Genomic DNA, 22162 nt, shown 5'->3' with positions numbered 1-22162 from the left:
GGGTGACCGCATAGGAATTCCAATTGTCATAGGCAAAATATGATTTATAAAATATATTTAAAAGTTAACATTTTTGAAGATTTTAAACCAAAAAATGTTGACCACTACTGTCTACGACCATACCAGGTTGAATGCACCCGATCTCGTCCGATCTCGGAAGTTAAGCAACGTCGGGATTGGTTAGTACTTGGATGGGTGACCGCCTAGGAATACCAATTGTCGTAGGCACAATATGATTTATTTAAGTTTTTTCATTTTTAAATAGATTAGACCATAAATGTTGACCAATACTGACTACGACCATACCAGGTTGAATACACCCGATCTCGTCCGATCTCGGAAGTTAAGCAACGTCGGGATTGGTTAGTACTTGGATGGGTGACCGCCTAGGAATACCAATTGTCGTAGGCACAATATGATTTACTTAAGTTTTTACATTTTTAAATAGATTAGACCATAAATGTTGACCAATACTGTCTACGACCATACCAGGTTGAATGCACCCGATCTCGTGCGATCCCGTGCGATCTCGGAAGTTAAGCAACGTCGGGATTGGTTAGTACTTGGATGGGTGACCGCCTAGGAATACCAACTGTCGTAGGCAAAATATGATTTATTTAAGTTTTTACTTTTTTAAATAGATTAGACGTAAAATGTTGAGAAATACTGCTTACGACCATACCAGGTTGAATGCACCCGATCTCGTCCGATCTCGGACGTTAAGCAACGTCGGGATTAGTTAGTACTTGGATGGGTGACCGCCTAGGAATACCAATTGTCGTAGACACAATATGATTTATTGATGTTTTTACATTTTTAAATAGATTAGACCAAAAAATGTTGACCAATACTGGCTACGACCATACCAGGTTGAATGCACCCGATCTCGTCCGATCTCGGAAGTTAAGCAACGTCGGGATTGGTTAGTACTTGGATGGGTGACCGCCTAGGAATACCAATTGTCGTAGGCAAAATATGATTTATTGAAGTTTTTACATTTTTAAATAGATTAGACCAAAAAATGTTGACCAATACTGGCTACGACCATACCAGGTTGAATGCACCCGATCTCGTCCGATCTCGGAAGTTAAGCAACGTCGGGATTGATTAGTACTTGGATGGGTGACCGCCTAGGAATACCAATTGTCGTAGGCAAAATATGATTTATTTAAGTTTTTACATTTTTAAATAGATTAGACCAAAAAATGTTGACCAATACTGGCTACGACCATACCAGGTTGAATGCACCCGATCTCGTCCGATCTCGGAAGTTAAGCAACGTCGGGATTGGTTAGTACTTGGATGGGTGACCGCCTAGGAATACCAATTGTCGTAGGCACAAAATGATTTACTTAAGTTTTTACATTTTTAAATAGATTAGACCATAAATGTTGACCAATACTGTCTACGACCATACCAGGTTGAATGCACCCGATCTCGTGCGATCTCGCAAGTTAAGCAACGTCGGGATTGGTTAGTACTTGGATGGGAGACCGCCTAAGAATACCAATTGTCGTAGGCAAAATATGATTTATTTAAGTTTTTACTTTTTTAAATAGATTAGACGTAAAATGTTGAGAAATACTGCTTACGACCATACCAGGTTGAATGCACCCGATCTCGTCCGATCTCGGAAGTTAAGCAACGTCGGGAATGGTTAGTACTTGGATGGGTGACCGCATAGGAATTCCAATTGTCATAGGCAAAATATGATTTATAAAATATATTTAAAAGTTAACATTTTTGAAGATTTTAAACCAAAAAATGTTGACCACTACTGTCTACGACCATACCAGGTTGAATGCACCCGATCTCGTCCGATCTCGGAAGTTAAGCAACGTCGGGATTGGTTAGTACTTGGATGGGTGACCGCCTAGGAATACCAATTGTCGTAGGCACAATATGATTTATTTAAGTTTTTTCATTTTTAAATAGATTAGACCATAAATGTTGACCAATACTGACTACGACCATACCAGGTTGAATGCACCCGATCTCGTCCGATCTCGGAAGTTAAGCAACGTCGGGATTGGTTAGTACTTGGATGGGTGACCGCCTAGGAATACCAATTGTCGTAGGCACAAAATGATTTACTTAAGTTTTTACATTTTTAAATAGATTAGACCATAAATGTTGACCAATACTGTCTACGACCATACCAGGTTGAATGCACCCGATCTCGTGCGATCTCGCAAGTTAAGCAACGTCGGGATTGGTTAGTACTTGGATGGGAGACCGCCTAAGAATACCAATTGTCGTAGGCAAAATATGATTTATTTAAGTTTTTACTTTTTTAAATAGATTAGACGTAAAATGTTGAGAAATACTGGTTACGACCATACCAGGTTGAATGCACCCGATCTCGTCCGATCTCGGAAGTTAAGCAACGTCGGGAATGGTTAGTACTTGGATGGGTGACCGCATAGGAATTCCAATTGTCATAGGCAAAATATGATTTATAAAATATATTTAAAAGTTAACATTTTTGAAGATTTTAAACCAAAAAATGTTGACCACTACTGTCTACGACCATACCAGGTTGAATGCACCCGATCTCGTCCGATCTCGGAAGTTAAGCAACGTCGGGATTGGTTAGTACTTGGATGGGTGACCGCCTAGGAATACCAATTGTCGTAGGCACAATATGATTTATTTAAGTTTTTTCATTTTTAAATAGATTAGACCATAAATGTTGACCAATACTGACTACGACCATACCAGGTTGAATACACCCGATCTCGTCCGATCTCGGAAGTTAAGCAACGTCGGGATTGGTTGGTACTTGGATGGGTGACCGCCTCGGAATACCAATTGTCATAGGAAAAATATGATTTTTAAAATTTATTTAAATTTTAACATTTTCAAAGATTTTAGACCAAAAAATGTTGACCACTGTCTACGACCATACCAGGTTGAATGCACCCGATCTCGTCCGATCTCGGAAGTTAAGCAACGTCGGGATAGGTGAGTACTTGGATGGGTGACCGCCTAGGAATACCAATTGTCGTAGGCTAAATATGATTTACTTAATTTTTACATTTTTTTATAGATTAGACCAAAAAATGGTGAGCAATACTGAATACGACCATACCAGGTTGAATGCACCCGATCTCGTCCGATCTCGGAAGTTAAGCAACGTCGGGATTGGTTGGTACTTGGATGGGTGACCGCCTAGGAATACCAATTCTCATAGGAAAAATATGATTTTTAAAATTTATTTAAATTTTAACATTTTCAAAGATTTTAGACCAAAAAATGTTGACCACTGTCTACGACCATACCAGGTTGAATGCACCCGATCTCGTCCGATCTCGGAAGTTAAGCAACGTCGGGATAGGTGAGTACTTGGATGGGTGACCGCCTAGGAATACCAATTGTCATAGGCAAAATATGATTTTTAAAATGTATTTAATGTTAACATTTTTAAAGATTTTAAACCAAAAAATGTTGATCAATACTGTCTACGACCATACCAGGTTGAATGCAACCCATCTCGTCCGATCTCGGAAGTTAAGCAACGTCGGGATTGGTTGGTACTTGGATGGGTGACCGCCTAGGAATACCAATTGTCATAGGAAAAATATGATTTTTTAAATTTTAACATTTTCAAAGATTTTAGACCAAAAAATGTTGACCAATACTGTCTACGACCATACCAGGTTGAATGCACCCGATCTCGTCCGATCTCGGAAGTTAAGCAACGTCGGGATTGGTGAGTACTTGGATGGGTGACCGCCTAGGAATACCAATTGTCGTAGGCAAAATATGATTTATTTAAGTTTTTACATTTTTTATAGATTAGACCAAAAAATGTTGTGCAATACTGAATACGACCATACCAGGTTGAATGCACCCGATCTCGTCCGATCTCGGAAGTTAAGCAACGTCGGGATTGGTTGGTACTTGGATGTGTGACCGCCTAGGAATACCAATTGTCATAGGCAAAATATGATTTTTAATATATATTTAAATGTGAACATTTTTAAAGATTTTAGACCAAAAAATGTTGACCAATACTGTCTACGACCATACCAGGTTGAATGCAACCGATCTCGTCCGATCTCGGAAGTTAAGCAACGTCGGGATTGGTGAGTACTTGGATGGGTGACCGCCTAGGAATACCAATTGTCGTAGGCAAAATATTGTTTATTCAAGTTTTTACATTTTTAAATAGATTAGACCAAAAAATGTTGACCAATACTGCCTACGACCATGCCAGGTTGAATGCACCCGATCTCGTCCGATCTCGGAAGTTAAGCAACGTCGGGATTGGTTGGTACTTGGATGGGTGACCGCCTAGGAATACCAATTGTCATAGGCAAAATATGATTTTTAAAATATATTTAATGTTAACATTTTTAAAGATTTTAGACCAAAAAATGTTGATCAATAATGTCTACGACCATACCAGGTTGAATGCAACCGATCTCGTCCGATCTCGGAAGTTAAGCAACGTCGGGATTGGTTAGTACTTGGATGGGTGACCGCCTAGGAATACCAATTGTCGTAGGCAATATATGATTTATTTAAGTTTTTACATTTTTAAACAGATTAGACCAAAAAATGTTGAGCAATACTGCCTACGACCATACCATGTTGAATGCACCCGATCTCGGGCGTTCTCGGAAGTTAAGCAACGTCGGGATTGGTTAGTACTTGGATGGGTGACCGCCTAGGAATTCCAATTGTCGTAGGCAAAATATGATTTATTTAAGTTTTTATTTTTTTAAATATATTTAAAGGTTAACATTTTTAAAGATTTTAGACCAAAAAATGTTGACCAATACTGTCTGCGACCATACCAGTTTGAAAGCACCCGATCTCGTCCGATCTCGGAAGTTAAGCAACGTCGGGATTGTTTAGTACTTGGATGGGTGACCGCCTAGCAATACCAATTGTCGTAGGCACAATATGATTTATTTAAGTTTTTACAGTTTTAAATAGATTAGACCATAAATGTTGACCAATACTTTCTACGACCATACCAGGTTGAATGCACCCGATCTCGTCCGATCTCGGACGTTAAGCAACGTCGGGATTGGTTAGTACTTGGATGGGTGACCGCCTAGGAATACCAATTGTCGTAGACACAATATGATTTATTGATGTTTTTACACTTTTAAATAGATTAGACCAAAAAATGTTGACCAATACTGGCTACGACCATACCAGGTTGATGCACCCGATCTCGTCCGATCTCGGAAGTTAAGCAACGTCGGGATTGGTTAGTACTTGGATGGGTGACCGCCTAGGAATACCAATTGTCGTAGGCAAAATATGATTTATTTAAGTTTTTACATTTTTAAATAGATTAGACCAAAAAATGTTGACCAATACTGGCTACGACCATACCAGGTTGAATGCACCCGATCTCGTCCGATCTCGGAAGTTAAGCAACGTCGGGATTGATTAGTACTTGGATGAGTGACCGCCTAGGAATACCAATTGTCGTAGGCACAATATGATTTATTTAAGTTTTTACATTTTTAAATAGATTAGACCAAAAAATGTTGACCAATACTGGTTACGACCATACCAGGTTGAATGCACCCGATCTCGTCCGATCTCGGAAGTTAAGCAACGTCGGGATTGGTTAGTACTTGGATGGGTGACCGCCTAGGAATACCAATTGTCGTAGGCACAATATGATTTACTTAAGTTTTTACATTTTTAAATAGATTAGACCATAAATGTTGACCAATACTGTCTACGACCATACCAGGTTGAATGCACCCGATCTCGTGCGATCCCGTGCGATCTCGGAAGTTAAGCAACGTCGGGATTGGTTAGTACTTGGATGGGTGACCGCCTAGGAATACCAACTGTCGTAGGCAAAATATGATTTATTTAAGTTTTTACTGTTTTAAATAGATTAGACGTAAAATGTTGAGAAATACTGCTTACGACCATACCAGGTTGAATGCACCCGATCTCGTCCGATCTCGGACGTTAAGCAACGTCGGGATTAGTTAGTACTTGGATGGGTGACCGCCTAGGAATACCAATTGTCGTAGACACAATATGATTTATTGATGTTTTTACATTTTTAAATAGATTAGACCAAAAAATGTTGACCAATACTGGCTACGACCATATCAGGTTGAATGCACCCGATCTCGTCCGAACTCGGAAGTTAAGCAACGTCGGGATTGGTTAGTACTTGGATGGGTGACCGCCTAGGAATACCAATTGTCGTAGGCAAAATATGATTTATTGATGTTTTTACATTTTTAAATAGATTAGACCAAAAAATGTTGACCAATACTGGCTACGACCATACCAGGTTGAACGCACCCGATCTCGTCCGATCTCGGAAGTTAAGCAACGTCGGGATTGGTTGGTACTAGGATGGGTGACCGCCTAGGAATTCCAATTGTCATAGGCAAAATATGATTTTTAAAATATATTTAAATGTTAACATTTTTAAAGATTTTAGACCAAAAAATGTTGACCAATACCGTCTACGGCCATACCAGGTTGAATGCACCCGATCTCGTCCGATCTCGGAAGTTAAGCAACGTCGGGTTTGGTGAGTACTTGGATGGGTGACCGCCTAGGAATACCAATTGTCGTAGGCACAATATGATTTATTTAAGTTTTTACTTTTTTAATTAGATTAGACATAAAATGTTGAGAAATACTGCTTACGACCATACCAGGTTGAATGCACCCGATCTCGTCCGATCTCGGATGTTAAGCAATGTCGGGATTGGTGAGTACTTGGATGGGTGACCGCCTAGGAATACCAATTGTCTTAGGCACAATATGATGTATTTAAGTTTTTACATTTTTAAATAGATTAGACCATAAATGTTGACCAATACTGTCTACGACCATACCAGGTTAAATGCACCCGATCTCGTCCGATCTCGGAAGTTAAGCAACGTCGGGATTGGTTAGTACTTGGATGGGTGACCGCCTAGCAATACCAATTGTCGTAGGCACAATATGATTTATTTAAGTTTTTACATTTTTAAATAGATTAGACCATAAATGTTGACCAATACTGACTACGACCATACCAGGTTGAATGCACCCGATCTCGTCCGATCTCGGAAGTTAAGCAACGTCGGGATTGGTTGGTACTTGGATGGGTGACCGCCTAGGAATACCAATTGTCATAGGCAAAATATGATTTTTAAAATATATTTAATGTTAACATTTTTAAAGATTTTAGACCAAAAAATGTTGATCAATACTGTCTACGACCATACCAGGTTGAATGCAACCCATCTCGTCCGATCTCGGAAGTTAAGCAACGTCGGGATTGGTTGGTACTTGGATGGGTGACCGCCTAGGAATACCAATTGTCATACGAAAAATATGATTTTTTAAATTTTAACATTTTCAAAGATTTCAGACCAAAAAATGTTGACCAATACTGTCTACGACCATACCAGGTTGAATGCACCCGATCTCGTCCGATCTCGGAAGTTAAGCAACGTCGGGATTGATGAGTACTTGGATGGGTGACCGCCTAGGAATACCAATTGTCGTAGGCAAAATATGATTTATTTAAATTTTTACATTTTTTATAGATTAGACCAAAAAATGTTGTGCAATACTGAATACGACCATACAAGGTTGAATGCACCCGATCTCGTCCGATCTCGGAAGTTAAGCAACGTCGGGATTGGTTGGTACTTGGATGGGTGACCGCCTAGGAATACCAATTGTCATAGGCAAAATATGATTTTTAATATATATTTAAATGTGAACATTTTTAAAGATTTTAGACCAAAAAATGTTGATCAATACTGTCTACGACCATACCAGGTTGAATGCAACCGATCTCGTCCGATCTCGGAAGTTGAGCAACGTCGGGATTGGTTAGTACTTGGATGGGTGACCGCCTAGGAATACCAATTGTCGTAGGCAATATATGATTTATTTAAGTTTTTACATTTTTAAATGGATTAGACCAAAAAATGTTGAGCAATACTGCCTACGACCATACCATGTTGAATGCACCCGATCTCGGGCGTTCTCGGAAGTTAAGCAACGTCGGGATTGGTTAGTACTTGGATGGGTGACCGCCTAGGAATACCAATTGTCGTAGGCAAAATATGATTTATTTAAGTTTTTATTTTTTTAAATATATTTAAATGTTAACATTTTTAAAGATTTTAGACCAAAAAATGTTGACCAATGCTGTCTACGACCATACCAGGTTGAAAGCACCCGATCTCGTCCGATCTCGGACGTTAAGCAACGTCGGGATTAGTTAGTACTTGGATGGGTGACCGCCTAGGAATACCAATTGTCGTAGACACAATATGATTTATTGATGTTTTTACATTTTTAAATAGATTAGACCAAAAAATGTTGACCAATACTGGCTACGACCATACCAGGTTGAATGCACCCGATCTCGTCCGATCTCGGAAGTTAAGCAACGTCGGGATTGGTTAGTACTTGGATGGGTGACCGCCTAGGAATACCAATTGTCGTAGGCAAAATATGATTTATTGAAGTTTTTACATTTTTAAATAGATTAGACCAAAAAATGTTGACCAATACTGGCTACGACCATACCAGGTTGAATGCACCCGATCTCGTCCGATCTCGGAAGTTAAGCAACGTCGGGATTGATTAGTACTTGGATGGGTGACCGCCTAGGAATACCAATTGTCGTAGGCAAAATATGATTTATTTAAGTTTTTACATTTTTAAATAGATTAGACCAAAAAATGTTGACCAATACTGGCTACGACCATACCAGGTTGAATGCACCCGATCTCGTCCGATCTCGGAAGTTAAGCAACGTCGGGATTGGTTAGTACTTGGATGGGTGACCGCCTAGGAATACCAATTGTCGTAGGCACAAAATGATTTACTTAAGTTTTTACATTTTTAAATAGATTAGACCATAAATGTTGACCAATACTGTCTACGACCATACCAGGTTGAATGCACCCGATCTCGTGCGATCTCGCAAGTTAAGCAACGTCGGGATTGGTTAGTACTTGGATGGGAGACCGCCTAAGAATACCAATTGTCGTAGGCAAAATATGATTTATTTAAGTTTTTACTTTTTTAAATAGATTAGACGTAAAATGTTGAGAAATACTGCTTACGACCATACCAGGTTGAATGCACCCGATCTCGTCCGATCTCGGAAGTTAAGCAACGTCGGGAATGGTTAGTACTTGGATGGGTGACCGCATAGGAATTCCAATTGTCATAGGCAAAATATGATTTATAAAATATATTTAAAAGTTAACATTTTTGAAGATTTTAAACCAAAAAATGTTGACCACTACTGTCTACGACCATACCAGGTTGAATGCACCCGATCTCGTCCGATCTCGGAAGTTAAGCAACGTCGGGATTGGTTAGTACTTGGATGGGTGACCGCCTAGGAATACCAATTGTCGTAGGCACAATATGATTTATTTAAGTTTTTTCATTTTTAAATAGATTAGACCATAAATGTTGACCAATACTGACTACGACCATACCAGGTTGAATGCACCCGATCTCGTCCGATCTCGGAAGTTAAGCAACGTCGGGATTGGTTGGTACTTGGATGGGTGACCGCCTAGGAATACCAATTGTCATAGGCAAAATATGATTTTTAAAATATATTTAATGTTAACATTTTTAAAGATTTTAGACCAAAAAATGTTGATCAATACTGTCTACGACCATACCAGGTTGAATGCAACCCATCTCGTCCGATCTCGGAAGTTAAGCAACGTCGGGATTGGTTGGTACTTGGATGGGTGACCGCCTAGGAATACCAATTGTCATACGAAAAATATGATTTTTTAAATTTTAACATTTTCAAAGATTTCAGACCAAAAAATGTTGACCAATACTGTCTACGACCATACCAGGTTGAATGCACCCGATCTCGTCCGATCTCGGAAGTTAAGCAACGTCGGGATTGATGAGTACTTGGATGGGTGACCGCCTAGGAATACCAATTGTCGTAGGCAAAATATGATTTATTTAAATTTTTACATTTTTTATAGATTAGACCAAAAAATGTTGTGCAATACTGAATACGACCATACAAGGTTGAATGCACCCGATCTCGTCCGATCTCGGAAGTTAAGCAACGTCGGGATTGGTTGGTACTTGGATGGGTGACCGCCTAGGAATACCAATTGTCATAGGCAAAATATGATTTTTAATATATATTTAAATGTGAACATTTTTAAAGATTTTAGACCAAAAAATGTTGATCAATACTGTCTACGACCATACCAGGTTGAATGCAACCGATCTCGTCCGATCTCGGAAGTTGAGCAACGTCGGGATTGGTTAGTACTTGGATGGGTGACCGCCTAGGAATACCAATTGTCGTAGGCAATATATGATTTATTTAAGTTTTTACATTTTTAAATGGATTAGACCAAAAAATGTTGAGCAATACTGCCTACGACCATACCATGTTGAATGCACCCGATCTCGGGCGTTCTCGGAAGTTAAGCAACGTCGGGATTGGTTAGTACTTGGATGGGTGACCGCCTAGGAATACCAATTGTCGTAGGCAAAATATGATTTATTTAAGTTTTTATTTTTTTAAATATATTTAAATGTTAACATTTTTAAAGATTTTAGACCAAAAAATGTTGACCAATGCTGTCTACGACCATACCAGGTTGAAAGCACCCGATCTCGTCCGATCTCGGACGTTAAGCAACGTCGGGATTAGTTAGTACTTGGATGGGTGACCGCCTAGGAATACCAATTGTCGTAGACACAATATGATTTATTGATGTTTTTACATTTTTAAATAGATTAGACCAAAAAATGTTGACCAATACTGGCTACGACCATACCAGGTTGAATGCACCCGATCTCGTCCGATCTCGGAAGTTAAGCAACGTCGGGATTGGTTAGTACTTGGATGGGTGACCGCCTAGGAATACCAATTGTCGTAGGCAAAATATGATTTATTGAAGTTTTTACATTTTTAAATAGATTAGACCAAAAAATGTTGACCAATACTGGCTACGACCATACCAGGTTGAATGCACCCGATCTCGTCCGATCTCGGAAGTTAAGCAACGTCGGGATTGATTAGTACTTGGATGGGTGACCGCCTAGGAATACCAATTGTCGTAGGCAAAATATGATTTATTTAAGTTTTTACATTTTTAAATAGATTAGACCAAAAAATGTTGACCAATACTGGCTACGACCATACCAGGTTGAATGCACCCGATCTCGTCCGATCTCGGAAGTTAAGCAACGTCGGGATTGGTTAGTACTTGGATGGGTGACCGCCTAGGAATACCAATTGTCGTAGGCACAAAATGATTTACTTAAGTTTTTACATTTTTAAATAGATTAGACCATAAATGTTGACCAATACTGTCTACGACCATACCAGGTTGAATGCACCCGATCTCGTGCGATCTCGCAAGTTAAGCAACGTCGGGATTGGTTAGTACTTGGATGGGAGACCGCCTAAGAATACCAATTGTCGTAGGCAAAATATGATTTATTTAAGTTTTTACTTTTTTAAATAGATTAGACGTAAAATGTTGAGAAATACTGCTTACGACCATACCAGGTTGAATGCACCCGATCTCGTCCGATCTCGGAAGTTAAGCAACGTCGGGAATGGTTAGTACTTGGATGGGTGACCGCATAGGAATTCCAATTGTCATAGGCAAAATATGATTTATAAAATATATTTAAAAGTTAACATTTTTGAAGATTTTAAACCAAAAAATTTTGACCACTACTGTCTACGACCATACCAGGTTGAATGCACCCGATCTCGTCCGATCTCGGAAGTTAAGCAACGTCGGGATTGGTTAGTACTTGGATGGGTGACCGCCTAGGAATACCAATTGTCGTAGGCACAATATGATTTATTTAAGTTTTTTCATTTTTAAATAGATTAGACCATAAATGTTGACCAATACTGACTACGACCATACCAGGTTGAATGCACCCGATCTCGTCCGATCTCGGAAGTTAAGCAACGTCGGGATTGGTTAGTACTTGGATGGGTGACCGCCTAGGAATACCAATTGTCGTAGGCACAAAATGATTTACTTAAGTTTTTACATTTTTAAATAGATTAGACCATAAATGTTGACCAATACTGTCTACGACCATACCAGGTTGAATGCACCCGATCTCGTGCGATCTCGCAAGTTAAGCAACGTCGGGATTGGTTAGTACTTGGATGGGAGACCGCCTAAGAATACCAATTGTCGTAGGCAAAATATGATTTATTTAAGTTTTTACTTTTTTAAATAGATTAGACGTAAAATGTTGAGAAATACTGGTTACGACCATACCAGGTTGAATGCACCCGATCTCGTCCGATCTCGGAAGTTAAGCAACGTCGGGAATGGTTAGTACTTGGATGGGTGACCGCATAGGAATTCCAATTGTCATAGGCAAAATATGATTTATAAAATATATTTAAAAGTTAACATTTTTGAAGATTTTAAACCAAAAAATGTTGACCACTACTGTCTACGACCATACCAGGTTGAATGCACCCGATCTCGTCCGATCTCGGAAGTTAAGCAACGTCGGGATTGGTTAGTACTTGGATGGGTGACCGCCTAGGAATACCAATTGTCGTAGGCACAATATGATTTATTTAAGTTTTTTCATTTTTAAATAGATTAGACCATAAATGTTGACCAATACTGACTACGACCATACCAGGTTGAATACACCCGATCTCGTCCGATCTCGGAAGTTAAGCAACGTCGGGATTGGTTGGTACTTGGATGGGTGACCGCCTCGGAATACCAATTGTCATAGGAAAAATATGATTTTTAAAATTTATTTAAATTTTAACATTTTCAAAGATTTTAGACCAAAAAATTTTGACCACTGTCTACGACCATACCAGGTTGAATGCACCCGATCTCGTCCGATCTCGGAAGTTAAGCAACGTCGGGATAGGTGAGTACTTGGATGGGTGACCGCCTAGGAATACCAATTGTCGTAGGCTAAATATGATTTACTTAATTTTTACATTTTTTTATAGATTAGACCAAAAAATGGTGAGCAATACTGAATACGACCATACCAGGTTGAATGCACCCGATCTCGTCCGATCTCGGAAGTTAAGCAACGTCGGGATTGGTTGGTACTTGGATGGGTGACCGCCTAGGAATACCAATTCTCATAGGAAAAATATGATTTTTAAAATTTATTTAAATTTTAACATTTTCAAAGATTTTAGACCAAAAAATGTTGACCACTGTCTACCACCATACCAGGTTGAATGCACCCGATCTCGTCCGATCTCGGAAGTTAAGCAACGTCGGGATAGGTGAGTACTTGGATGGGTGACCGCCTAGGAATACCAATTGTCATAGGCAAAATATGATTTTTAAAATGTATTTAATGTTAACATTTTTAAAGATTTTAAACCAAAAAATGTTGATCAATACTGTCTACGACCATACCAGGTTGAATGCAACCCATCTCGTCCGATCTCGGAAGTTAAGCAACGTCGGGATTGGTTGGTACTTGGATGGGTGACCGCCTAGGAATACCAATTGTCATAGGAAAAATATGATTTTTTAAATTTTAACATTTTCAAAGATTTTAGACCAAAAAATGTTGACCAATACTGTCTACGACCATACCAGGTTGAATGCACCCGATCTCGTCCGATCTCGGAAGTTAAGCAACGTCGGGATTGGTGAGTACTTGGATGGGTGACCGCCTAGGAATACCAATTGTCGTAGGCAAAATATGATTTATTTAAGTTTTTACATTTTTTATAGATTAGACCAAAAAATGTTGTGCAATACTGAATACGACCATACCAGGTTGAATGCACCCGATCTCGTCCGATCTCGGAAGTTAAGCAACGTCGGGATTGGTTGGTACTTGGATGTGTGACCGCCTAGGAATACCAATTGTCATAGGCAAAATATGATTTTTAATATATATTTAAATGTGAACATTTTTAAAGATTTTAGACCAAAAAATGTTGACCAATACTGTCTACGACCATACCAGGTTGAATGCAACCGATCTCGTCCGATCTCGGAAGTTAAGCAACGTCGGGATTGGTGAGTACTTGGATGGGTGACCGCCTAGGAATACCAATTGTCGTAGGCAAAATATTGTTTATTCAAGTTTTTACATTTTTAAATAGATTAGACCAAAAAATGTTGACCAATACTGCCTACGACCATGCCAGGTTGAATGCACCCGATCTCGTCCGATCTCGGAAGTTAAGCAACGTCGGGATTGGTTGGTACTTGGATGGGTGACCGCCTAGGAATACCAATTGTCATAGGCAAAATATGATTTTTAAAATATATTTAATGTTAACATTTTTAAAGATTTTAGACCAAAAAATGTTGATCAATAATGTCTACGACCATACCAGGTTGAATGCAACCGATCTCGTCCGATCTCGGAAGTTAAGCAACGTCGGGATTGGTTAGTACTTGGATGGGTGACCGCCTAGGAATACCAATTGTCGTAGGCAATATATGATTTATTTAAGTTTTTACATTTTTAAACAGATTAGACCAAAAAATGTTGAGCAATACTGCCTACGACCATACCATGTTGAATGCACCCGATCTCGGGCGTTCTCGGAAGTTAAGCAACGTCGGGATTGGTTAGTACTTGGATGGGTGACCGCCTAGGAATTCCAATTGTCGTAGGCAAAATATGATTTATTTAAGTTTTTATTTTTTTAAATATATTTAAAGGTTAACATTTTTAAAGATTTTAGACCAAAAAATGTTGACCAATACTGTTTGCGACCATACCAGGTTGAAAGCACCCGATCTCGTCCGATCTCGGAAGTTAAGCAACGTCGGGATTGTTTAGTACTTGGATGGGTGACCGCCTAGCAATACCAATTGTCGTAGGCACAATATGATTTATTTAAGTTTTTACAGTTTTAAATAGATTAGACCATAAATGTTGACCAATACTTTCTACGACCATACCAGGTTGAATGCACCCGATCTCGTCCGATCTCGGACGTTAAGCAACGTCGGGATTGGTTAGTACTTGGATGGGTGACCGCCTAGGAATACCAATTGTCGTAGACACAATATGATTTATTGATGTTTTTACACTTTTAAATAGATTAGACCAAAAAATGTTGACCAATACTGGCTACGACCATACCAGGTTGATGCACCCGATCTCGTCCGATCTCGGAAGTTAAGCAACGTCGGGATTGGTTAGTACTTGGATGGGTGACCGCCTAGGAATACCAATTGTCGTAGGCAAAATATGATTTATTTAAGTTTTTACATTTTTAAATAGATTAGACCAAAAAATGTTGACCAATACTGGCTACGACCATACCAGGTTGAATGCACCCGATCTCGTCCGATCTCGGAAGTTAAGCAACGTCGGGATTGATTAGTACTTGGATGAGTGACCGCCTAGGAATACCAATTGTCGTAGGCACAATATGATTTATTTAAGTTTTTACATTTTTAAATAGATTAGACCAAAAAATGTTGACCAATACTGGTTACGACCATACCAGGTTGAATGCACCCGATCTCGTCCGATCTCGGAAGTTAAGCAACGTCGGGATTGGTTAGTACTTGGATGGGTGACCGCCTAGGAATACCAATTGTCGTAGGCACAATATGATTTACTTAAGTTTTTACATTTTTAAATAGATTAGACCATAAATGTTGACCAATACTGTCTACGACCATACCAGGTTGAATGCACCCGATCTCGTGCGATCCCGTGCGATCTCGGAAGTTAAGCAACGTCGGGATTGGTTAGTACTTGGATGGGTGACCGCCTAGGAATACCAACTGTCGTAGGCAAAATATGATTTATTTAAGTTTTTACTGTTTTAAATAGATTAGACGTAAAATGTTGAGAAATACTGCTTACGACCATACCAGGTTGAATGCACCCGATCTCGTCCGATCTCGGACGTTAAGCAACGTCGGGATTAGTTAGTACTTGGATGGGTGACCGCCTAGGAATACCAATTGTCGTAGACACAATATGATTTATTGATGTTTTTACATTTTTAAATAGATTAGACCAAAAAATGTTGACCAATACTGGCTACGACCATATCAGGTTGAATGCACCCGATCTCGTCCGAACTCGGAAGTTAAGCAACGTCGGGATTGGTTAGTACTTGGATGGGTGACCGCCTAGGAATACCAATTGTCGTAGGCAAAATATGATTTATTGATGTTTTTACATTTTTAAATAGATTAGACCAAAAAATGTTGACCAATACTGGCTACGACCATACCAGGTTGAATGCACCCGATCTCGTCCGATCTCGGAAGTTAAGCAACGTCGGGATTGGTTAGTACTTGGATGGGTGACCGCCTAGGAATACCAATTGTCGTAGGCAAAATATGATTTATTGATGTTTTTACATTTTTAAATAGATTAGACCAAAAAATGTTGACCAATACTGGCTACGACCATACCAGGTTGAATGCACCCGATCTCGTCCGATCTCGGACGTTAAGCAACGTCGGGATTAGTTAGTACTTGGATGGGTGACCGCCTAGGAATACCAATTGTCGTAGACACAATATGATTTATTGATGTTTTTACATTTTTAAATAGATTAGACCAAAAAATGTTGACCAATACTGGCTACGACCATACCAGGTTGAATGCACCCGATCTCGTCCGATCTCGGAAGTTAAGCAACGTCGGGATTGGTTAGTACTTGGATGGGTGACCGCCTAGGAATACCAATTGTCGTAGGCAAAATATGATTTATTGAAGTTTTTACATTTTTAAATAGATTAGACCAAAAAATGTTGACCAATACTGGCTACGACCATACCAGGTTGAATGCACCCGATCTCGTCCGATCTCGGAAGTTAAGCAACGTCGGGATTGATTAGTACTTGGATGGGTGACCGCCTAGGAATACCAATTGTCGTAGGCAAAATATGATTTATTTAAGTTTTTACATTTTTAAATAGATTAGACCAAAAAATGTTGACCAATACTGGCTACGACCATACCAGGTTGAATGCACCCGATCTCGTCCGATCTCGGAAGTTAAGCAACGTCGGGATTGGTTAGTACTTGGATGGGTGACCGCCTAGGAATACCAATTGTCGTAGGCACAAAATGATTTACTTAAGTTTTTACATTTTTAAATAGATTAGACCATAAATGTTGACCAATACTGTCTACGACCATACCAGGTTGAATGCACCCGATCTCGTGCGATCTCGCAAGTTAAGCAACGTCGGGATTGGTTAGTACTTGGATGGGAGACCGCCTAAGAATACCAATTGTCGTAGGCAAAATATGATTTATTTAAGTTTTTACTTTTTTAAATAGATTAGACGTAAAATGTTGAGAAATACTGCTTACGACCATACCAGGTTGAATGCACCCGATCTCGTCCGATCTCGGAAGTTAAGCAACGTCGGGAATGGTTAGTACTTGGATGGGTGACCGCATAGGAATTCCAATTGTCATAGGCAAAATATGATTTATAAAATATATTTAAAAGTTAACATTTTTGAAGATTTTAAACCAAAAAATGTTGACCACTACTGTCTACGACCATACCAGGTTGAATGCACCCGATCTCGTCCGATCTCGGAAGTTAAGCAACGTCGGGATTGGTTAGTACTTGGATGGGTGACCGCCTAGGAATACCAATTGTCGTAGGCACAATATGATTTATTTAAGTTTTTTCATTTTTAAATAGATTAGACCATAAATGTTGACCAATACTGACTACGACCATACCAGGTTGAATGCACCCGATCTCGTCCGATCTCGGAAGTTAAGCAACGTCGGGATTGGTTAGTACTTGGATGGGTGACCGCCTAGGAATACCAATTGTCGTAGGCACAAAATGATTTACTTAAGTTTTTACATTTTTAAATAGATTAGACCATAAATGTTGACCAATACTGTCTACGACCATACCAGGTTGAATGCACCCGATCTCGTGCGATCTCGCAAGTTAAGCAACGTCGGGATTGGTTAGTACTTGGATGGGAGACCGCCTAAGAATACCAATTGTCGTAGGCAAAATATGATTTATTTAAGTTTTTACTTTTTTAAATAGATTAGACGTAAAATGTTGAGAAATACTGGTTACGACCATACCAGGTTGAATGCACCCGATCTCGTCCGATCTCGGAAGTTAAGCAACGTCGGGAATGGTTAGTACTTGGATGGGTGACCGCATAGGAATTCCAATTGTCATAGGCAAAATATGATTTATAAAATATATTTAAAAGTTAACATTTTTGAAGATTTTAAACCAAAAAATGTTGACCACTACTGTCTACGACCATACCAGGTTGAATGCACCCGATCTCGTCCGATCTCGGAAGTTAAGCAACGTCGGGATTGGTTAGTACTTGGATGGGTGACCGCCTAGGAATACCAATTGTCGTAGGCACAATATGATTTATTTAAGTTTTTTCATTTTTAAATAGATTAGACCATAAATGTTGACCAATACTGACTACGACCATACCAGGTTGAATACACCCGATCTCGTCCGATCTCGGAAGTTAAGCAACGTCGGGATTGGTTGGTACTTGGATGGGTGACCGCCTCGGAATACCAATTGTCATAGGAAAAATATGATTTTTAAAATTTATTTAAATTTTAACATTTTCAAAGATTTTAGACCAAAAAATGTTGACCACTGTCTACGACCATACCAGGTTGAATGCACCCGATCTCGTCCGATCTCGGAAGTTAAGCAACGTCGGGATAGGTGAGTACTTGGATGGGTGACCGCCTAGGAATACCAATTGTCGTAGGCTAAATATGATTTACTTAATTTTTACATTTTTTTATAGATTAGACCAAAAAATGGTGAGCAATACTGAATACGACCATACCAGGTTGAATGCACCCGATCTCGTCCGATCTCGGAAGTTAAGCAACGTCGGGATTGGTTGGTACTTGGATGGGTGACCGCCTAGGAATACCAATTCTCATAGGAAAAATATGATTTTTAAAATTTATTTAAATTTTAACATTTTCAAAGATTTTAGACCAAAAAATGTTGACCACTGTCTACCACCATACCAGGTTGAATGCACCCGATCTCGTCCGATCTCGGAAGTTAAGCAACGTCGGGATAGGTGAGTACTTGGATGGGTGACCGCCTAGGAATACCAATTGTCATAGGCAAAATATGATTTTTAAAATGTATTTAATGTTAACATTTTTAAAGATTTTAAACCAAAAAATGTTGATCAATACTGTCTACGACCATACCAGGTTGAATGCAACCCATCTCGTCCGATCTCGGAAGTTAAGCAACGTCGGGATTGGTTGGTACTTGGATGGGTGACCGCCTAGGAATACCAATTGTCATAGGAAAAATATGATTTTTTAAATTTTAACATTTTCAAAGATTTTAGACCAAAAAATGTTGACCAATACTGTCTACGACCATACCAGGTTGAATGCACCCGATCTCGTCCGATCTCGGAAGTTAAGCAACGTCGGGATTGGTGAGTACTTGGATGGGTGACCGCCTAGGAATACCAATTGTCGTAGGCAAAATATGATTTATTTAAGTTTTTACATTTTTTATAGATTAGACCAAAAAATGTTGTGCAATACTGAATACGACCATACCAGGTTGAATGCACCCGATCTCGTCCGATCTCGGAAGTTAAGCAACGTCGGGATTGGTTGGTACTTGGATGTGTGACCGCCTAGGAATACCAATTGTCATAGGCAAAATATGATTTTTAATATATATTTAAATGTGAACATTTTTAAAGATTTTAGACCAAAAAATGTTGACCAATACTGTCTACGACCATACCAGGTTGAATGCAACCGATCTCGTCCGATCTCGGAAGTTAAGCAACGTCGGGATTGGTGAGTACTTGGATGGGTGACCGCCTAGGAATACCAATTGTCGTAGGCAAAATATTGTTTATTCAAGTTTTTACATTTTTAAATAGATTAGACCAAAAAATGTTGACCAATACTGCCTACGACCATGCCAGGTTGAATGCACCCGATCTCGTCCGATCTCGGAAGTTAAGCAACGTCGGGATTGGTTGGTACTTGGATGGGTGACCGCCTAGGAATACCAATTGTCATAGGCAAAATATGATTTTTAAAATATATTTAATTGTAACATTTTTAAAGATTTTAGACCAAAAAATGTTGATCAATAATGTCTACGACCATACCAGGTTGAATGCAACCGATCTCGTCCGATCTCGGAAGTTAAGCAACGTCGGGATTGGTTAGTACTTGGATGGGTGACCGCCTAGGAATACCAATTGTCGTAGGCAATATATGATTTATTTAAGTTTTTACATTTTTAAACAGATTAGACCAAAAAATGTTGAGCAATACTGCCTACGACCATACCATGTTGAATGCACCCGATCTCGGGCGTTCTCGGAAGTTAAGCAACGTCGGGATTGGTTAGTACTTGGATGGGTGACCGCCTAGGAATTCCAATTGTCGTAGGCAAAATATGATTTATTTAAGTTTTTATTTTTTTAAATATATTTAAAGGTTAACATTTTTAAAGATTTTAGACCAAAAAATGTTGACCAATACTGTCTGCGACCATACCAGGTTGAAAGCACCCGATCTCGTCCGATCTCGGAAGTTAAGCAACGTCGGGATTGTTTAGTACTTGGATGGGTGACCGCCTAGCAATACCAATTGTCGTAGGCACAATATGATTTATTTAAGTTTTTACAGTTTTAAATAGATTAGACCATAAATGTTGACCAATACTTTCTACGACCATACCAGGTTGAATGCACCCGATCTCGTCCGATCTCGGACGTTAAGCAACGTCGGGATTGGTTAGTACTTGGATGGGTGACCGCCTAGGAATACCAATTGTCGTAGACACAATATGATTTATTGATGTTTTTACACTTTTAAATAGATTAGACCAAAAAATGTTGACCAATACTGGCTACGACCATACCAGGTTGATGCACCCGATCTCGTCCGATCTCGGAAGTTAAGCAACGTCGGGATTGGTTAGTACTTGGATGGGTGACCGCCTAGGAATACCAATTGTCGTAGGCAAAATATGATTTATTTAAGTTTTTACATTTTTAAATAGATTAGACCAAAAAATGTTGACCAATACTGGCTACGACCATACCAGGTTGAATGCACCCGATCTCGTCCGATCTCGGAAGTTAAGCAACGTCGGGATTGATTAGTACTTGGATGAGTGACCGCCTAGGAATACCAATTGTCGTAGGCACAATATGATTTATTTAAGTTTTTACATTTTTAAATAGATTAGACCAAAAAATGTTGACCAATACTGGTTACGACCATACCAGGTTGAATGCACCCGATCTCGTCCGATCTCGGAAGTTAAGCAACGTCGGGATTGGTTAGTACTTGGATGGGTGACCGCCTAGGAATACCAATTGTCGTAGGCACAATATGATTTACTTAAGTTTTTACATTTTTAAATAGATTAGACCATAAATGTTGACCAATACTGTCTACGACCATACCAGGTTGAATGCACCCGATCTCGTGCGATCCCGTGCGATCTCGGAAGTTAAGCAACGTCGGGATTGGTTAGTACTTGGATGGGTGACCGCCTAGGAATACCAACTGTCGTAGGCAAAATATGATTTATTTAAGTTTTTACTGTTTTAAATAGATTAGACGTAAAATGTTGAGAAATACTGCTTACGACCATACCAGGTTGAATGCACCCGATCTCGTCCGATCTCGGACGTTAAGCAACGTCGGGATTAGTTAGTACTTGGATGGGTGACCGCCTAGGAATACCAATTGTCGTAGACACAATATGATTTATTGATGTTTTTACATTTTTAAATAGATTAGACCAAAAAATGTTGACCAATACTGGCTACGACCATATCAGGTTGAATGCACCCGATCTCGTCCGAACTCGGAAGTTAAGCAACGTCGGGATTGGTTAGTACTTGGATGGGTGACCGCCTAGGAATACCAATTGTCGTAGGCAAAATATGATTTATTGATGTTTTTACATTTTTAAATAGATTAGACCAAAAAATGTTGACCAATACTGGCTACGACCATACCAGGTTGAACGCACCCGATCTCGTCCGATCTCGGAAGTTAAGCAACGTCGGGATTGGTTGGTACTAGGATGGGTGACCGCCTAGGAATTCCAATTGTCATAGGCAAAATATGATTTTTAAAATATATTTAAATGTTAACATTTTTAAAGATTTTAGACCAAAAAATGTTGACCAAT

General features: G+C 39.4%; 54 non-coding genes and 64 pseudogenes across 54 annotated transcripts; all 118 read left to right on the top strand.

Moving 5' to 3' along the window:
* Positions 1 to 109: 109 nt before the first annotated feature.
* LOC146150016 (5S ribosomal RNA) lies at positions 110 to 228 on the top strand. The gene has a single exon (XR_014496759.1). It is a non-coding gene; the product is annotated as a 5S ribosomal RNA (ribosomal RNA).
* A 64-nt stretch (positions 229 to 292) lies between these two features.
* Positions 293 to 411, top strand: LOC146150015 (5S ribosomal RNA). Its single transcript, XR_014495632.1, has one exon. It is a non-coding gene; the product is annotated as a 5S ribosomal RNA (ribosomal RNA).
* Positions 412 to 475: 64 nt separating this feature from the next.
* Positions 476 to 604, top strand: LOC146150014 (5S ribosomal RNA; annotated as a pseudogene).
* Positions 605 to 668: 64 nt separating this feature from the next.
* Positions 669 to 787, top strand: LOC146150013 (5S ribosomal RNA; annotated as a pseudogene).
* A 65-nt stretch (positions 788 to 852) lies between these two features.
* On the top strand, positions 853 to 971 carry LOC146150012 (5S ribosomal RNA). Its single transcript, XR_014496197.1, has one exon. It is a non-coding gene; the product is annotated as a 5S ribosomal RNA (ribosomal RNA).
* A 65-nt stretch (positions 972 to 1036) lies between these two features.
* On the top strand, positions 1037 to 1155 carry LOC146150011 (5S ribosomal RNA). The gene has a single exon (XR_014496934.1). It is a non-coding gene; the product is annotated as a 5S ribosomal RNA (ribosomal RNA).
* A 65-nt stretch (positions 1156 to 1220) lies between these two features.
* LOC146150010 (5S ribosomal RNA) lies at positions 1221 to 1339 on the top strand. Its single transcript, XR_014496196.1, has one exon. It is a non-coding gene; the product is annotated as a 5S ribosomal RNA (ribosomal RNA).
* Positions 1340 to 1403: 64 nt separating this feature from the next.
* On the top strand, positions 1404 to 1522 carry LOC146150009 (5S ribosomal RNA; annotated as a pseudogene).
* A 64-nt stretch (positions 1523 to 1586) lies between these two features.
* Positions 1587 to 1705, top strand: LOC146150008 (5S ribosomal RNA; annotated as a pseudogene).
* A 74-nt stretch (positions 1706 to 1779) lies between these two features.
* LOC146150007 (5S ribosomal RNA) lies at positions 1780 to 1898 on the top strand. Its single transcript, XR_014496748.1, has one exon. It is a non-coding gene; the product is annotated as a 5S ribosomal RNA (ribosomal RNA).
* Positions 1899 to 1962: 64 nt separating this feature from the next.
* LOC146150006 (5S ribosomal RNA) lies at positions 1963 to 2081 on the top strand. The gene has a single exon (XR_014495779.1). It is a non-coding gene; the product is annotated as a 5S ribosomal RNA (ribosomal RNA).
* Positions 2082 to 2145: 64 nt separating this feature from the next.
* On the top strand, positions 2146 to 2264 carry LOC146150005 (5S ribosomal RNA; annotated as a pseudogene).
* A 64-nt stretch (positions 2265 to 2328) lies between these two features.
* Positions 2329 to 2447, top strand: LOC146150004 (5S ribosomal RNA; annotated as a pseudogene).
* A 74-nt stretch (positions 2448 to 2521) lies between these two features.
* On the top strand, positions 2522 to 2640 carry LOC146150003 (5S ribosomal RNA). The gene has a single exon (XR_014496737.1). It is a non-coding gene; the product is annotated as a 5S ribosomal RNA (ribosomal RNA).
* Positions 2641 to 2704: 64 nt separating this feature from the next.
* On the top strand, positions 2705 to 2823 carry LOC146150002 (5S ribosomal RNA; annotated as a pseudogene).
* A 71-nt stretch (positions 2824 to 2894) lies between these two features.
* On the top strand, positions 2895 to 3013 carry LOC146150001 (5S ribosomal RNA). Its single transcript, XR_014495644.1, has one exon. It is a non-coding gene; the product is annotated as a 5S ribosomal RNA (ribosomal RNA).
* Positions 3014 to 3077: 64 nt separating this feature from the next.
* On the top strand, positions 3078 to 3196 carry LOC146150000 (5S ribosomal RNA; annotated as a pseudogene).
* Positions 3197 to 3267: 71 nt separating this feature from the next.
* On the top strand, positions 3268 to 3386 carry LOC146149999 (5S ribosomal RNA). Its single transcript, XR_014498096.1, has one exon. It is a non-coding gene; the product is annotated as a 5S ribosomal RNA (ribosomal RNA).
* Positions 3387 to 3459: 73 nt separating this feature from the next.
* On the top strand, positions 3460 to 3578 carry LOC146149998 (5S ribosomal RNA; annotated as a pseudogene).
* Positions 3579 to 3642: 64 nt separating this feature from the next.
* LOC146149997 (5S ribosomal RNA) lies at positions 3643 to 3761 on the top strand. The gene has a single exon (XR_014495849.1). It is a non-coding gene; the product is annotated as a 5S ribosomal RNA (ribosomal RNA).
* Positions 3762 to 3825: 64 nt separating this feature from the next.
* LOC146149996 (5S ribosomal RNA) lies at positions 3826 to 3944 on the top strand (annotated as a pseudogene).
* Positions 3945 to 4018: 74 nt separating this feature from the next.
* On the top strand, positions 4019 to 4137 carry LOC146149995 (5S ribosomal RNA). The gene has a single exon (XR_014497968.1). It is a non-coding gene; the product is annotated as a 5S ribosomal RNA (ribosomal RNA).
* A 65-nt stretch (positions 4138 to 4202) lies between these two features.
* On the top strand, positions 4203 to 4321 carry LOC146149994 (5S ribosomal RNA; annotated as a pseudogene).
* Positions 4322 to 4394: 73 nt separating this feature from the next.
* On the top strand, positions 4395 to 4513 carry LOC146149993 (5S ribosomal RNA). Its single transcript, XR_014496907.1, has one exon. It is a non-coding gene; the product is annotated as a 5S ribosomal RNA (ribosomal RNA).
* Positions 4514 to 4578: 65 nt separating this feature from the next.
* LOC146149992 (5S ribosomal RNA) lies at positions 4579 to 4697 on the top strand (annotated as a pseudogene).
* Positions 4698 to 4788: 91 nt separating this feature from the next.
* Positions 4789 to 4907, top strand: LOC146149991 (5S ribosomal RNA; annotated as a pseudogene).
* Positions 4908 to 4971: 64 nt separating this feature from the next.
* LOC146149990 (5S ribosomal RNA) lies at positions 4972 to 5090 on the top strand. The gene has a single exon (XR_014496975.1). It is a non-coding gene; the product is annotated as a 5S ribosomal RNA (ribosomal RNA).
* Positions 5091 to 5155: 65 nt separating this feature from the next.
* Positions 5156 to 5273, top strand: LOC146149989 (5S ribosomal RNA; annotated as a pseudogene).
* Positions 5274 to 5338: 65 nt separating this feature from the next.
* Positions 5339 to 5457, top strand: LOC146149988 (5S ribosomal RNA; annotated as a pseudogene).
* Positions 5458 to 5522: 65 nt separating this feature from the next.
* LOC146149987 (5S ribosomal RNA) lies at positions 5523 to 5641 on the top strand. Its single transcript, XR_014497068.1, has one exon. It is a non-coding gene; the product is annotated as a 5S ribosomal RNA (ribosomal RNA).
* A 64-nt stretch (positions 5642 to 5705) lies between these two features.
* LOC146149986 (5S ribosomal RNA) lies at positions 5706 to 5834 on the top strand (annotated as a pseudogene).
* Positions 5835 to 5898: 64 nt separating this feature from the next.
* On the top strand, positions 5899 to 6017 carry LOC146149985 (5S ribosomal RNA; annotated as a pseudogene).
* A 65-nt stretch (positions 6018 to 6082) lies between these two features.
* On the top strand, positions 6083 to 6201 carry LOC146149984 (5S ribosomal RNA). Its single transcript, XR_014496891.1, has one exon. It is a non-coding gene; the product is annotated as a 5S ribosomal RNA (ribosomal RNA).
* A 65-nt stretch (positions 6202 to 6266) lies between these two features.
* LOC146149983 (5S ribosomal RNA) lies at positions 6267 to 6385 on the top strand (annotated as a pseudogene).
* A 74-nt stretch (positions 6386 to 6459) lies between these two features.
* Positions 6460 to 6578, top strand: LOC146149982 (5S ribosomal RNA). Its single transcript, XR_014497408.1, has one exon. It is a non-coding gene; the product is annotated as a 5S ribosomal RNA (ribosomal RNA).
* Positions 6579 to 6642: 64 nt separating this feature from the next.
* On the top strand, positions 6643 to 6761 carry LOC146149981 (5S ribosomal RNA; annotated as a pseudogene).
* A 64-nt stretch (positions 6762 to 6825) lies between these two features.
* On the top strand, positions 6826 to 6944 carry LOC146149980 (5S ribosomal RNA; annotated as a pseudogene).
* A 64-nt stretch (positions 6945 to 7008) lies between these two features.
* LOC146149979 (5S ribosomal RNA) lies at positions 7009 to 7127 on the top strand (annotated as a pseudogene).
* Positions 7128 to 7200: 73 nt separating this feature from the next.
* Positions 7201 to 7319, top strand: LOC146149978 (5S ribosomal RNA; annotated as a pseudogene).
* Positions 7320 to 7383: 64 nt separating this feature from the next.
* On the top strand, positions 7384 to 7502 carry LOC146149977 (5S ribosomal RNA). The gene has a single exon (XR_014496665.1). It is a non-coding gene; the product is annotated as a 5S ribosomal RNA (ribosomal RNA).
* Positions 7503 to 7566: 64 nt separating this feature from the next.
* On the top strand, positions 7567 to 7685 carry LOC146149976 (5S ribosomal RNA; annotated as a pseudogene).
* A 74-nt stretch (positions 7686 to 7759) lies between these two features.
* LOC146149975 (5S ribosomal RNA) lies at positions 7760 to 7878 on the top strand (annotated as a pseudogene).
* A 65-nt stretch (positions 7879 to 7943) lies between these two features.
* LOC146149974 (5S ribosomal RNA) lies at positions 7944 to 8062 on the top strand. The gene has a single exon (XR_014498189.1). It is a non-coding gene; the product is annotated as a 5S ribosomal RNA (ribosomal RNA).
* Positions 8063 to 8153: 91 nt separating this feature from the next.
* LOC146149973 (5S ribosomal RNA) lies at positions 8154 to 8272 on the top strand. The gene has a single exon (XR_014497270.1). It is a non-coding gene; the product is annotated as a 5S ribosomal RNA (ribosomal RNA).
* Positions 8273 to 8337: 65 nt separating this feature from the next.
* On the top strand, positions 8338 to 8456 carry LOC146149972 (5S ribosomal RNA). The gene has a single exon (XR_014496195.1). It is a non-coding gene; the product is annotated as a 5S ribosomal RNA (ribosomal RNA).
* A 65-nt stretch (positions 8457 to 8521) lies between these two features.
* On the top strand, positions 8522 to 8640 carry LOC146149971 (5S ribosomal RNA). Its single transcript, XR_014496933.1, has one exon. It is a non-coding gene; the product is annotated as a 5S ribosomal RNA (ribosomal RNA).
* A 65-nt stretch (positions 8641 to 8705) lies between these two features.
* On the top strand, positions 8706 to 8824 carry LOC146149970 (5S ribosomal RNA). The gene has a single exon (XR_014496194.1). It is a non-coding gene; the product is annotated as a 5S ribosomal RNA (ribosomal RNA).
* A 64-nt stretch (positions 8825 to 8888) lies between these two features.
* On the top strand, positions 8889 to 9007 carry LOC146149969 (5S ribosomal RNA; annotated as a pseudogene).
* Positions 9008 to 9071: 64 nt separating this feature from the next.
* LOC146149968 (5S ribosomal RNA) lies at positions 9072 to 9190 on the top strand (annotated as a pseudogene).
* A 74-nt stretch (positions 9191 to 9264) lies between these two features.
* On the top strand, positions 9265 to 9383 carry LOC146149967 (5S ribosomal RNA). The gene has a single exon (XR_014496726.1). It is a non-coding gene; the product is annotated as a 5S ribosomal RNA (ribosomal RNA).
* A 64-nt stretch (positions 9384 to 9447) lies between these two features.
* On the top strand, positions 9448 to 9566 carry LOC146149966 (5S ribosomal RNA; annotated as a pseudogene).
* Positions 9567 to 9639: 73 nt separating this feature from the next.
* LOC146149965 (5S ribosomal RNA) lies at positions 9640 to 9758 on the top strand (annotated as a pseudogene).
* Positions 9759 to 9822: 64 nt separating this feature from the next.
* Positions 9823 to 9941, top strand: LOC146149964 (5S ribosomal RNA). The gene has a single exon (XR_014496664.1). It is a non-coding gene; the product is annotated as a 5S ribosomal RNA (ribosomal RNA).
* Positions 9942 to 10005: 64 nt separating this feature from the next.
* Positions 10006 to 10124, top strand: LOC146149963 (5S ribosomal RNA; annotated as a pseudogene).
* A 74-nt stretch (positions 10125 to 10198) lies between these two features.
* LOC146149962 (5S ribosomal RNA) lies at positions 10199 to 10317 on the top strand (annotated as a pseudogene).
* A 65-nt stretch (positions 10318 to 10382) lies between these two features.
* LOC146149961 (5S ribosomal RNA) lies at positions 10383 to 10501 on the top strand. The gene has a single exon (XR_014498188.1). It is a non-coding gene; the product is annotated as a 5S ribosomal RNA (ribosomal RNA).
* Positions 10502 to 10592: 91 nt separating this feature from the next.
* Positions 10593 to 10711, top strand: LOC146149960 (5S ribosomal RNA). Its single transcript, XR_014497269.1, has one exon. It is a non-coding gene; the product is annotated as a 5S ribosomal RNA (ribosomal RNA).
* A 65-nt stretch (positions 10712 to 10776) lies between these two features.
* On the top strand, positions 10777 to 10895 carry LOC146149959 (5S ribosomal RNA). Its single transcript, XR_014496193.1, has one exon. It is a non-coding gene; the product is annotated as a 5S ribosomal RNA (ribosomal RNA).
* A 65-nt stretch (positions 10896 to 10960) lies between these two features.
* On the top strand, positions 10961 to 11079 carry LOC146149958 (5S ribosomal RNA). The gene has a single exon (XR_014496932.1). It is a non-coding gene; the product is annotated as a 5S ribosomal RNA (ribosomal RNA).
* A 65-nt stretch (positions 11080 to 11144) lies between these two features.
* Positions 11145 to 11263, top strand: LOC146149957 (5S ribosomal RNA). Its single transcript, XR_014496191.1, has one exon. It is a non-coding gene; the product is annotated as a 5S ribosomal RNA (ribosomal RNA).
* A 64-nt stretch (positions 11264 to 11327) lies between these two features.
* Positions 11328 to 11446, top strand: LOC146149956 (5S ribosomal RNA; annotated as a pseudogene).
* Positions 11447 to 11510: 64 nt separating this feature from the next.
* LOC146149955 (5S ribosomal RNA) lies at positions 11511 to 11629 on the top strand (annotated as a pseudogene).
* A 74-nt stretch (positions 11630 to 11703) lies between these two features.
* On the top strand, positions 11704 to 11822 carry LOC146149954 (5S ribosomal RNA). The gene has a single exon (XR_014496715.1). It is a non-coding gene; the product is annotated as a 5S ribosomal RNA (ribosomal RNA).
* A 64-nt stretch (positions 11823 to 11886) lies between these two features.
* LOC146149953 (5S ribosomal RNA) lies at positions 11887 to 12005 on the top strand. The gene has a single exon (XR_014495778.1). It is a non-coding gene; the product is annotated as a 5S ribosomal RNA (ribosomal RNA).
* A 64-nt stretch (positions 12006 to 12069) lies between these two features.
* LOC146149952 (5S ribosomal RNA) lies at positions 12070 to 12188 on the top strand (annotated as a pseudogene).
* A 64-nt stretch (positions 12189 to 12252) lies between these two features.
* Positions 12253 to 12371, top strand: LOC146149951 (5S ribosomal RNA; annotated as a pseudogene).
* Positions 12372 to 12445: 74 nt separating this feature from the next.
* LOC146149950 (5S ribosomal RNA) lies at positions 12446 to 12564 on the top strand. Its single transcript, XR_014496704.1, has one exon. It is a non-coding gene; the product is annotated as a 5S ribosomal RNA (ribosomal RNA).
* Positions 12565 to 12628: 64 nt separating this feature from the next.
* LOC146149949 (5S ribosomal RNA) lies at positions 12629 to 12747 on the top strand (annotated as a pseudogene).
* A 71-nt stretch (positions 12748 to 12818) lies between these two features.
* LOC146149948 (5S ribosomal RNA) lies at positions 12819 to 12937 on the top strand. The gene has a single exon (XR_014495643.1). It is a non-coding gene; the product is annotated as a 5S ribosomal RNA (ribosomal RNA).
* Positions 12938 to 13001: 64 nt separating this feature from the next.
* On the top strand, positions 13002 to 13120 carry LOC146149947 (5S ribosomal RNA; annotated as a pseudogene).
* Positions 13121 to 13191: 71 nt separating this feature from the next.
* LOC146149946 (5S ribosomal RNA) lies at positions 13192 to 13310 on the top strand (annotated as a pseudogene).
* Positions 13311 to 13383: 73 nt separating this feature from the next.
* On the top strand, positions 13384 to 13502 carry LOC146149945 (5S ribosomal RNA; annotated as a pseudogene).
* A 64-nt stretch (positions 13503 to 13566) lies between these two features.
* LOC146149944 (5S ribosomal RNA) lies at positions 13567 to 13685 on the top strand. The gene has a single exon (XR_014495847.1). It is a non-coding gene; the product is annotated as a 5S ribosomal RNA (ribosomal RNA).
* A 64-nt stretch (positions 13686 to 13749) lies between these two features.
* LOC146149943 (5S ribosomal RNA) lies at positions 13750 to 13868 on the top strand (annotated as a pseudogene).
* Positions 13869 to 13942: 74 nt separating this feature from the next.
* Positions 13943 to 14061, top strand: LOC146149942 (5S ribosomal RNA). Its single transcript, XR_014497967.1, has one exon. It is a non-coding gene; the product is annotated as a 5S ribosomal RNA (ribosomal RNA).
* Positions 14062 to 14126: 65 nt separating this feature from the next.
* LOC146149941 (5S ribosomal RNA) lies at positions 14127 to 14245 on the top strand (annotated as a pseudogene).
* Positions 14246 to 14318: 73 nt separating this feature from the next.
* On the top strand, positions 14319 to 14437 carry LOC146149940 (5S ribosomal RNA). The gene has a single exon (XR_014496906.1). It is a non-coding gene; the product is annotated as a 5S ribosomal RNA (ribosomal RNA).
* Positions 14438 to 14502: 65 nt separating this feature from the next.
* Positions 14503 to 14621, top strand: LOC146149939 (5S ribosomal RNA; annotated as a pseudogene).
* A 91-nt stretch (positions 14622 to 14712) lies between these two features.
* LOC146149938 (5S ribosomal RNA) lies at positions 14713 to 14831 on the top strand (annotated as a pseudogene).
* A 64-nt stretch (positions 14832 to 14895) lies between these two features.
* LOC146149937 (5S ribosomal RNA) lies at positions 14896 to 15014 on the top strand. Its single transcript, XR_014496973.1, has one exon. It is a non-coding gene; the product is annotated as a 5S ribosomal RNA (ribosomal RNA).
* Positions 15015 to 15079: 65 nt separating this feature from the next.
* Positions 15080 to 15197, top strand: LOC146149936 (5S ribosomal RNA; annotated as a pseudogene).
* A 65-nt stretch (positions 15198 to 15262) lies between these two features.
* LOC146149935 (5S ribosomal RNA) lies at positions 15263 to 15381 on the top strand (annotated as a pseudogene).
* Positions 15382 to 15446: 65 nt separating this feature from the next.
* LOC146149934 (5S ribosomal RNA) lies at positions 15447 to 15565 on the top strand. The gene has a single exon (XR_014497067.1). It is a non-coding gene; the product is annotated as a 5S ribosomal RNA (ribosomal RNA).
* A 64-nt stretch (positions 15566 to 15629) lies between these two features.
* Positions 15630 to 15758, top strand: LOC146149933 (5S ribosomal RNA; annotated as a pseudogene).
* A 64-nt stretch (positions 15759 to 15822) lies between these two features.
* Positions 15823 to 15941, top strand: LOC146149932 (5S ribosomal RNA; annotated as a pseudogene).
* A 65-nt stretch (positions 15942 to 16006) lies between these two features.
* Positions 16007 to 16125, top strand: LOC146149931 (5S ribosomal RNA). The gene has a single exon (XR_014496890.1). It is a non-coding gene; the product is annotated as a 5S ribosomal RNA (ribosomal RNA).
* Positions 16126 to 16190: 65 nt separating this feature from the next.
* Positions 16191 to 16309, top strand: LOC146149930 (5S ribosomal RNA). Its single transcript, XR_014496190.1, has one exon. It is a non-coding gene; the product is annotated as a 5S ribosomal RNA (ribosomal RNA).
* A 65-nt stretch (positions 16310 to 16374) lies between these two features.
* LOC146149929 (5S ribosomal RNA) lies at positions 16375 to 16493 on the top strand (annotated as a pseudogene).
* A 65-nt stretch (positions 16494 to 16558) lies between these two features.
* On the top strand, positions 16559 to 16677 carry LOC146149928 (5S ribosomal RNA). The gene has a single exon (XR_014496189.1). It is a non-coding gene; the product is annotated as a 5S ribosomal RNA (ribosomal RNA).
* A 65-nt stretch (positions 16678 to 16742) lies between these two features.
* LOC146149927 (5S ribosomal RNA) lies at positions 16743 to 16861 on the top strand. The gene has a single exon (XR_014496931.1). It is a non-coding gene; the product is annotated as a 5S ribosomal RNA (ribosomal RNA).
* A 65-nt stretch (positions 16862 to 16926) lies between these two features.
* LOC146149926 (5S ribosomal RNA) lies at positions 16927 to 17045 on the top strand. Its single transcript, XR_014496188.1, has one exon. It is a non-coding gene; the product is annotated as a 5S ribosomal RNA (ribosomal RNA).
* Positions 17046 to 17109: 64 nt separating this feature from the next.
* On the top strand, positions 17110 to 17228 carry LOC146149925 (5S ribosomal RNA; annotated as a pseudogene).
* A 64-nt stretch (positions 17229 to 17292) lies between these two features.
* LOC146149924 (5S ribosomal RNA) lies at positions 17293 to 17411 on the top strand (annotated as a pseudogene).
* A 74-nt stretch (positions 17412 to 17485) lies between these two features.
* LOC146149923 (5S ribosomal RNA) lies at positions 17486 to 17604 on the top strand. Its single transcript, XR_014496692.1, has one exon. It is a non-coding gene; the product is annotated as a 5S ribosomal RNA (ribosomal RNA).
* A 64-nt stretch (positions 17605 to 17668) lies between these two features.
* LOC146149922 (5S ribosomal RNA) lies at positions 17669 to 17787 on the top strand. Its single transcript, XR_014495777.1, has one exon. It is a non-coding gene; the product is annotated as a 5S ribosomal RNA (ribosomal RNA).
* Positions 17788 to 17851: 64 nt separating this feature from the next.
* LOC146149921 (5S ribosomal RNA) lies at positions 17852 to 17970 on the top strand (annotated as a pseudogene).
* A 64-nt stretch (positions 17971 to 18034) lies between these two features.
* LOC146149920 (5S ribosomal RNA) lies at positions 18035 to 18153 on the top strand (annotated as a pseudogene).
* Positions 18154 to 18227: 74 nt separating this feature from the next.
* LOC146149919 (5S ribosomal RNA) lies at positions 18228 to 18346 on the top strand. The gene has a single exon (XR_014496681.1). It is a non-coding gene; the product is annotated as a 5S ribosomal RNA (ribosomal RNA).
* A 64-nt stretch (positions 18347 to 18410) lies between these two features.
* On the top strand, positions 18411 to 18529 carry LOC146149918 (5S ribosomal RNA; annotated as a pseudogene).
* Positions 18530 to 18600: 71 nt separating this feature from the next.
* Positions 18601 to 18719, top strand: LOC146149917 (5S ribosomal RNA). Its single transcript, XR_014495642.1, has one exon. It is a non-coding gene; the product is annotated as a 5S ribosomal RNA (ribosomal RNA).
* Positions 18720 to 18783: 64 nt separating this feature from the next.
* Positions 18784 to 18902, top strand: LOC146149916 (5S ribosomal RNA; annotated as a pseudogene).
* A 71-nt stretch (positions 18903 to 18973) lies between these two features.
* On the top strand, positions 18974 to 19092 carry LOC146149915 (5S ribosomal RNA; annotated as a pseudogene).
* A 73-nt stretch (positions 19093 to 19165) lies between these two features.
* On the top strand, positions 19166 to 19284 carry LOC146149914 (5S ribosomal RNA; annotated as a pseudogene).
* A 64-nt stretch (positions 19285 to 19348) lies between these two features.
* On the top strand, positions 19349 to 19467 carry LOC146149913 (5S ribosomal RNA). The gene has a single exon (XR_014495846.1). It is a non-coding gene; the product is annotated as a 5S ribosomal RNA (ribosomal RNA).
* A 64-nt stretch (positions 19468 to 19531) lies between these two features.
* Positions 19532 to 19650, top strand: LOC146149912 (5S ribosomal RNA; annotated as a pseudogene).
* Positions 19651 to 19724: 74 nt separating this feature from the next.
* Positions 19725 to 19843, top strand: LOC146149911 (5S ribosomal RNA). The gene has a single exon (XR_014497966.1). It is a non-coding gene; the product is annotated as a 5S ribosomal RNA (ribosomal RNA).
* A 65-nt stretch (positions 19844 to 19908) lies between these two features.
* LOC146149910 (5S ribosomal RNA) lies at positions 19909 to 20027 on the top strand (annotated as a pseudogene).
* Positions 20028 to 20100: 73 nt separating this feature from the next.
* LOC146149909 (5S ribosomal RNA) lies at positions 20101 to 20219 on the top strand. The gene has a single exon (XR_014496905.1). It is a non-coding gene; the product is annotated as a 5S ribosomal RNA (ribosomal RNA).
* A 65-nt stretch (positions 20220 to 20284) lies between these two features.
* Positions 20285 to 20403, top strand: LOC146149908 (5S ribosomal RNA; annotated as a pseudogene).
* Positions 20404 to 20494: 91 nt separating this feature from the next.
* Positions 20495 to 20613, top strand: LOC146149907 (5S ribosomal RNA; annotated as a pseudogene).
* Positions 20614 to 20677: 64 nt separating this feature from the next.
* Positions 20678 to 20796, top strand: LOC146149906 (5S ribosomal RNA). Its single transcript, XR_014496972.1, has one exon. It is a non-coding gene; the product is annotated as a 5S ribosomal RNA (ribosomal RNA).
* A 65-nt stretch (positions 20797 to 20861) lies between these two features.
* On the top strand, positions 20862 to 20979 carry LOC146149905 (5S ribosomal RNA; annotated as a pseudogene).
* A 65-nt stretch (positions 20980 to 21044) lies between these two features.
* On the top strand, positions 21045 to 21163 carry LOC146149904 (5S ribosomal RNA; annotated as a pseudogene).
* Positions 21164 to 21228: 65 nt separating this feature from the next.
* Positions 21229 to 21347, top strand: LOC146149903 (5S ribosomal RNA). Its single transcript, XR_014497066.1, has one exon. It is a non-coding gene; the product is annotated as a 5S ribosomal RNA (ribosomal RNA).
* A 64-nt stretch (positions 21348 to 21411) lies between these two features.
* On the top strand, positions 21412 to 21540 carry LOC146149902 (5S ribosomal RNA; annotated as a pseudogene).
* A 64-nt stretch (positions 21541 to 21604) lies between these two features.
* LOC146149901 (5S ribosomal RNA) lies at positions 21605 to 21723 on the top strand (annotated as a pseudogene).
* A 65-nt stretch (positions 21724 to 21788) lies between these two features.
* LOC146149900 (5S ribosomal RNA) lies at positions 21789 to 21907 on the top strand. The gene has a single exon (XR_014496889.1). It is a non-coding gene; the product is annotated as a 5S ribosomal RNA (ribosomal RNA).
* Positions 21908 to 21972: 65 nt separating this feature from the next.
* LOC146149899 (5S ribosomal RNA) lies at positions 21973 to 22091 on the top strand (annotated as a pseudogene).
* The last annotated feature ends 71 nt before the right edge of the window (positions 22092 to 22162 follow it).

Source organism: Ascidiella aspersa, chromosome 4 (genome assembly GCF_963924565.1).
Source record: "Ascidiella aspersa chromosome 4, kaAscAspe10.2, whole genome shotgun sequence".
NCBI classification, from domain to species: Eukaryota; Metazoa; Chordata; class Ascidiacea; order Phlebobranchia; family Ascidiidae; genus Ascidiella; species Ascidiella aspersa.
Note: the sequence above shows the minus strand (reverse complement) of the source record. Positions and strands in the feature narration are given on the sequence as shown.